Source organism: Carcharodon carcharias, chromosome 11 (genome assembly GCF_017639515.1).
Source record: "Carcharodon carcharias isolate sCarCar2 chromosome 11, sCarCar2.pri, whole genome shotgun sequence".
Classification (NCBI taxonomy): domain Eukaryota; kingdom Metazoa; phylum Chordata; class Chondrichthyes; order Lamniformes; family Lamnidae; genus Carcharodon; species Carcharodon carcharias.
In genome coordinates, this window is record NC_054477.1 from 59,581,522 (window position 1) to 59,589,124 (window position 7,603).

Sequence of the window (7,603 nt, forward strand, 5' to 3'; positions counted from 1 at the left end):
AAGTGTGGACTGGATGACTCCATGTTTTGCAGAACACCTCCATTCAATCCACAAGTGTGACATTCCAGCCACCTGTCATTTTAGTTCTCTGCTCCACTCTCCCTCTAACCCTGTTCCAATGTAGGCTCAAGAAACTGGACCTTATCTCTCAATTAGGCTCTTTTTAGCCTTCAGGCTCAGTGGGCAGAATTTAATGACCCCATTCCCTGGAGGCAAGACTAGGGCCAGGGAGTGCATTTAAATCGGGCAGGTGTGCAAGGCAGGTTTCCCCATTGCCTTCCCAACTCCACCTAATTAAGATGGAGATCTGAAATGAAAACAGAAAATGCTGGAAAAGCTCAACAGGTCTGACAGCATCTGTCATACAGAGTCAAAATGTTAATTCTGTTTCTCTCTCCACAGACGCTGTCAGACCTGCTGAGTTTTTCCAGTGTTTTCTGTTTTCATTCCACCAAATTATGTCGGAGGTGGGAAGGCTCGTGGATGTCCTTTCTGCCTGGATGCTAACTGAGGCCCTAAAGAGGAAATTAAAGTCCACCTACAGGTTTCATCCTGTTGCCAATGATATTCAACCTGTCAGTTTTACTTGTGGCCTCCAGGGAAGTGTGGGGGGAAATGGGGCTCTCTGCTGAAAGCCAAACCCTGCCTTTTTTTCCAAGCTTCCACCTCCCCCCTTGCCAGCCAACAACTCCTGCCCCATTACCCCATCCCACCCTCACTCACTTGTGACCTGGGTTGCTAAGCGATCCTAGGCCTCTTCCTGGATTGAATACCAGCAGCAGCCAACGTTCCCAGTGGCGCTGCTAGCAATGGGGAGCTGCTGACCTCTGAATGACTAGCAGTTCTTGGTGGGCGGAATTTCTGCCCTCAGGATCTGAAATGACAGGCACTTAATTTCATCAATGGAGGCAACGTGGGACTTCCACTGGTTCTTCAAACAGCAGGCAAGACCTCCATCAGAGAAATTAAATTCCACCCGAGTTCAACAATTTCAGATCAGAATCTTTACCCCAATTTTTGTTTTTTTGAGAGCACTTGCTGGCGATTCTACTTTCGTTTCTTACACTTCCTTTAGGCCCATCTTTTGCTTCTTTCCTTGCCCCATTTCCGTCTCCGTTGCCCTGTACTACAATCCCTTTTATCATTTAAACTCTCCTGCCTCCACCCAATCATCGACCCCTTTTTCTTCTTCCCCCATCCTGCTTAATACCTATTTGATCGCTAATTTTTCCAATTATGGTAAGATTGACCTGAAATTTTTACTTTAATTTTCACTCTCTGAGGCTGCTACCAGACCTGAGTATTTCCAGCAGTTTTTGTTTTAGATTTCCAGAATCCACAAAGTTTTGCTATTGTCCCAGTACCTTTCCTACATTAAGCTTAATTGGGTTAGTGCTTCCTTGCATTTTGAAGACAGGAATTATCCTGATGATGCTGCTCATCAGTCCTCTGGTACTCTTCCTTTTTTAACTGAATTTTTATATGAATTCTAGTGCCTCTGCTGTCATCTTCTTAGTTTCTTTGTAAATTTGCAGGTGCAATCTTATCATCCTTAAGTTTGACTAGTTTGTCTATTGTGTGATTCAGTAACTAAACTCCACTCTAAAGTTGGAATTACTGCAACTTAGTTTTCTCAAGTTGGGTTTTGTTTCATTCTTTGGCTTTAATTTGATTATATGGATTTGTATTATTCAATTTAAAACCATATAAAATTGAAAATCAATAGTTACCCTAAGCAAAATAGAATTTTATGCGAAGTGTCCTGATTTACTTCATTTAACAAAAAAAACTCACTACAAAGCAGAGAGATGCATTAACATTCCAAGCCAACGTGATGCAACAGCACTTCTACTGTGTATGGGAATTGCACGAGGAACATACTGCCATTATTTAATGAAGCTGACTTGACTGAATCCAGCAAGAGCAGCTCATTCCTTTATCAGAACAGGAACCCATGATAATCAGGATCATTTGCCCCATATTTCGGAACATGGTCTTTACCAGCTTATGTATTCAAAATGCATATTTCAACATTAAAGATTCTGGTTCCTATTGTAAAACTAAGCTCCTATAAAAAGATAAATTAACAGGAGTACATACTTGTCTTGTCACCTTCAAATACTTCTTCAACAATGACATCTGTATCTTGACATGAGAGGGATAATCTGTTCTGAATGTGTAAAGAAGACTTTCCTCTTATTTTTGAACCATTGCCCAGCTGAGAAACATTCATATCATGGTACATTACAGAATCCATCGTCTGTTTTTTTTCAGAAGATTCAATTTTGCAGCTTGCAAGTTGTTGTTCTCCTCTAAGTGAACAGTTTTGTTCTGTCACTTTCCCAGAAATGTCATTTTGCAATTTATTTTCTGTCCTTGAACCAATAAACCTGCAGACAGTGAGAATCGGAGAAACTCAATTAATATTTAAGGAAGGATATCCTTGTCTTAAAGGGGGTGCAAAGGTTCACTTGATCAATTCTTGGGATTAGAGGGCTGTCCTACAAGAGAGAGTAGAACAGACATATATACGTCAGTAAACAAAAACAGAATTACCTGGAAAAACTCAGCAGGTCTGGCAGCATCGGCGGAGAAGAAAAGAGTTGACGTTTCGAGTCCTCATGACCCTTCGACAGAACTTGCGTCCGAGTCCAAGAAAGAGTTGAAATATAAGCTGGTTTAAGGTGTGTGTGGGGGGCGGAGAGATAGAGAGACAAAGAGGTGGAGGGGGGGGTGGGGGTGTGTGGTTGTAGGGACAAACAAGCAGTGATAGAAGCAGATCATCAAAAGATGTCAACGACAATAGTACAATAGAACACATAGGTGTTAAAATTAAAGTTGGTGATATTATCTAAACAAATGTGCTAATTAAGAATGGATGGTAGGGCACTCAAGGTATAGCTCTAGTGGTTTTTTTTTTATATATAATGGAAATAGGTGGGAAAAGGAAAATCTTTATAATTTATTGGAAAAAAAGGGAAGGGGGAAACAGAAAGGGGGTGGGGATGGGGGAGGGAGCTTACGACCTAAAGTTGTTGAATTCAATATTCAGTCCAGAAGGCTGTAAAGTCCGTAGTCGGAAGATGAGGTGTTGTTCCTCCAGTTTGCGTTGGGCTTCACTGGAACAATGCAGCAAGCCAAGGACAGACATGTGGGCAAGAGAGCAGGGTGGAGTGTTGAAATGGCAAGCGACAGGGAGGTTTGGGTCATTCTTGCGGACAGACCACAGGTGTTCTGCAAAGTTGTCGCCCAGTTTACGTTTGGTCTCTCCAATGTAGAGGAGACCACATTGGGAGCAACGAATGCAGTAGACTAAGTTGGGGGAAATGCAAGTGAAATGCTGCTTCACTTGAAAGGAGTGTTTGGGTCCTTGGACGGTGAGGAGAGAGGAAGTGAAGGGGCAGGTATTGCATTTTTTGCGTGGGCATGGGGTGGTGCCATAGGAGGGGGTTGAGGAGTAGGGGGTGATGGAGGAGTGGACCAGGGTGTACCGGAGGGAGCGATCCCTACGGAATGCCGATAAGGGGGGTGAAGGGAAGATGTGTTTGGTAGTGGCATCATGCTGGAGTTGGCGGAAATGGCGGAGGATGATCCTTTGAATGCGGAGGCTGGTGGGGTGATAGGGGTGACATCTTTTGATGATCTGCTTCTATCACTGCTTGTTTGTCCCTACAACCACACACCCCCACCCCCCCCTCCACCTCTTTGTCTCTCTATCTCTCCGCCCCCCACACACACACCTTAAACCAGCTTATATTTCAACTTTTTCTTGGACTCGAACGCAAGTTCTGTCGAAGGGTCATGAGGACTCGAAACGTCAATTCTTTTCTTCTCCGCCGATGCTGCCAGACCCGCTGAGTTTTTCCAGGTAATTCTGTTTTTGTTTTGGATTTCCAGCATCCGCAGTTTTTTTGTTCTTATATATACGTCAGTGTCTGGAAGAGAGGCAATCTCAGTGAAACATAAAAGATTCTGAGGGGACTAGACTGAGCAAATGTTGAGAGGCTGTTTCCCTTAGCTGGAGAGCTGCGAACTAGGAATCATTAACATTCCAAGGATAAGTTGTCAGTTATTTAGGATCAAGATGAGGAGAAATTTCTTTGCCCAGAGGGTTGTAACTGCTTGGAATTCTCTACCCAGAGGGCTCCGGATGCTTAGTCAATGGTAATATTCAAGACTGAGTGTGACTGATTTTTGGGCAATAAGGGAATCAAGCAATATGGCTTAAGAAAGGAAAGTAGAGTTGATGTAGAAGTTCAATTTTAATTCCTCCACACCTACTCCTATTTCTTATATTCTAATAAAAGAGATTGAACCATTAACAATAGTATCTAATTGTATCCTTGGATTATAGTAGATAGTATGTATACATGTACTGATGCAATTAACATTGTAACTGCTAATATCTGAATGTTTATATATTTTGTCAATGCAAATAGAAGCACACTATGTGATAGCACAAAGGATCTCTAACAGTTTCCGCTTAATTTTCGTTAACTCAAATATAGTGAAGGAATGAGTTTTCTGAGAATCTCTACAATTAATTTTTATGAATCAGTATTTCCCATCAGATTCTCAGCAAGTTCTAGTAGGTTCCCGTTAGAACAAATCTGTGGATTAAACTGGTTAGATATCTAGGACCTAGTACATCGGTGATGTCCTACATTCCAGTGTTGAGTCATTGTTGCTGAAAATGGGTGAAATGCAGCAGGACAGGATTATTTTCTTACAGACTTATTACCTGCTCCTTCTAGATTGTCTAAATCATGGGATCAAACCCCCTTCTGGCTCAAGTTAAATTTGCTTATTGAAGGCAATAACGTAGTAGTTTCAAGGTGGTAGGTTGTGCTTTGGGATACATGTGTCCAAGATTTTATTCCTTAAAGCTTTCTGAAGCAGACCAGACTTATTCATTACTGCCCTGCTGTCATGAACAATTTAGATGGAGGTAAACAGGAGAGCATGAAATTGTGAAACATGGATGAGTGCTTTTTCAATACTGGAGCGATTAATGGTTAAAGTTAAAATTGACCTGATATGAATGTTGGAGTAAAAGACATTAGAGTCATTTTATCATTTGACAGAATATATGATAAATATAACTAAGGTAACATTGTACACATTGAAGCAATAATCCCTTTATTGTTAAATTACCCCAATGTGTGACATTTTAAAATGAATTCAATGCAATTAAGATAGCTTATTAGAAGACAGTTGAAACAAACAATCCGATATGAAAACAATGTGATCAGTGCGTAGCCAGTAACCCCAAAAAGAAAAAGATATGAATGTTTTCAGAAAGGACTGAGAAAATACAAAAGTATCAAAATCATGATTACAGTCATTGTGGCTGGGGTCCTAACACGTAACAAGCATCCTGAGCTGTTATCAAGGTCAGCTAGAAGTGGAAGTGAATTCCTGATTGTTCCTGTTTATTTCATAGTGGTGTCTTGCCATCCTTTAGATTGCATTTCCATTGAGGTGATTACAATGGGACATGATTAAAGATTAATTCATTTCATATTTCTGCTTGATATCCTGAACATCACAAATATTTCTGAGTGTTACATGTACAAGCTGACTTAAATTTGGAGATATTTTAAAGAGATGGTCATGCTGATCTTTATAAAATCCGAGATAAAGGCAGCTGTTTGAAAGGTGAAGCATAATGATCCCCAAGTAATGGCCACAAAATAGGTAGATATTTGATCTCTTCATCACTGGAGTAACGTGTCATGGTGTCCTTTTTCAGGCGCTCATTTAGCATAAGTTTATATGAAGAAAAGTTTGATTATACACATTAAGGTTCCAAAAGGTCTATCAGCATAAGAGGGTTTTTAGAAAAATTAATTATTTGTATGCTTGTAAGGTCACTGCAGAGCACCAAGTGATGAATATTACATTTTTTTTTATATTCTTTCATGGGACCAGGCCAGCATTTTTTTTTATTGCCCATCCCAAATTGCCCTTGAGAAGTCCATGTGATGTAGGTACACCCACAGTGCTGGTTGGGACTGGAGTTCCAGGAGTTTTATCCAGCGACAGTGAAGGAACAGTGTTAAAGTTCCAAGTGAGGATGGTATGTGCCTTGGAGGGGAATTTGGATTGTGGTGGTGTTCCCCTGCATCTGCTGCCCTTGTCCTTCTAGGTGGAGGGTTTGGAAGGTTCTGTCAAAGAAGCCTTGGCAAGTTGCTGCAGTGTATCTTGTAGATAATACACACTGCTGCCACTGTGCATTGATGGTGATGGATGTGGATGTTGGAGGTGTTGGATGGGGTGCCAATCAAGCAGGCTGTTTTGCCCTGGATGCATAACATAGGGCATGTTTACATTACAATTTTTGTAAACTTGCCATTGAAAAAACGTTTTCCTGTTATGACGTTGAAGAATTAAATAAAACTCGATTGTTTTAACAAATGCAAATTTTGATCTTCTTGGTCACATTACCATATATCAATATTTTTGAAAGTATTCATATCTAGTTAGTAAATCATGATTATACTGGCCACTGCATCATGGAAAATAACAACTGAGTGCAGTAAAAGTTTGCATTCCATCTACATGGGTAAAAAGAAAACTTGCATTAGTTGTAGGAAATGGTAGCAGGGTGTAATATTACTGGGCTAATAATCCAGAGGGCTGCACTAATGCGCCAGTAGCATGAGTTCAAATTCCACGTCAGCTGATGAGTTTAAATTAAATAAGTCTAGAAAGAAACTACCAGATTGTTATAAAAATCCATATAGTTCATTAATGTCTTTCAGAGAAAGGAATTTGCCATCCTTACCAAGTCTGGCCTACATGTGACTCCATTCCCACAGCTATGTGGTTGACTCTTAACTGCCCTCTGAAGTGGGCTAGCAAGCCACTCAGTTGCATCAAACCACTACAGAAAAGTCAATGAGAATAAAAAAGGACGGAACACTGAGCAACCAAGGTATTGGATACGACAAAGGCACATCCAGTACAGTCATTGCAAAGTTCTCCTCACCAACATCTGCGCACTTGTACAGATTGGGTGTGCAATCCCACCAAGCAATAGCCTGACAATCATACTTTCAGAATAATAACTTCCCATGTTCCAGACTCCTCCATCGCCATCAGATACCTGTCCAAACAGCAAGACAGACTAATCAGAGATAATGGTATACAGAGGGGAAGGAATGGCCCTGGGAGCCCTCAACAATGACTCTGGACCCCATAGTGTCATATCAGGTCAAAGCTAGAGATGGAAACCTCCTGGTAAACACCTTCTGCCTTCCTTCAGCTGTACACCTCCATTTTGAACACCACTTCATACAGGCACTGAGGTTAGCAAGGATACAGAACATACCCTGGGTGGGGGACTTCACTGCCTATCACCAAGAGTGTCTTAGAATGAGCTGGCAGAGTCCTGAAAGACCTATCCGCCAGGCAGGTGGTCAACACATGAAGAAAAACCTGTCTGGCCTTGTCCTCAATTTACCCTTCGTGAATGCATCTTTCCATAACAGTATTGGGAGGACTGATCACCATGCAATCCTTGTGGAGATTAAGTTCTGTCTTCACACCAAGGGCACCCTTCATCATGTTGTGTGGTGCTACTACTTCATTAAATAGTGTA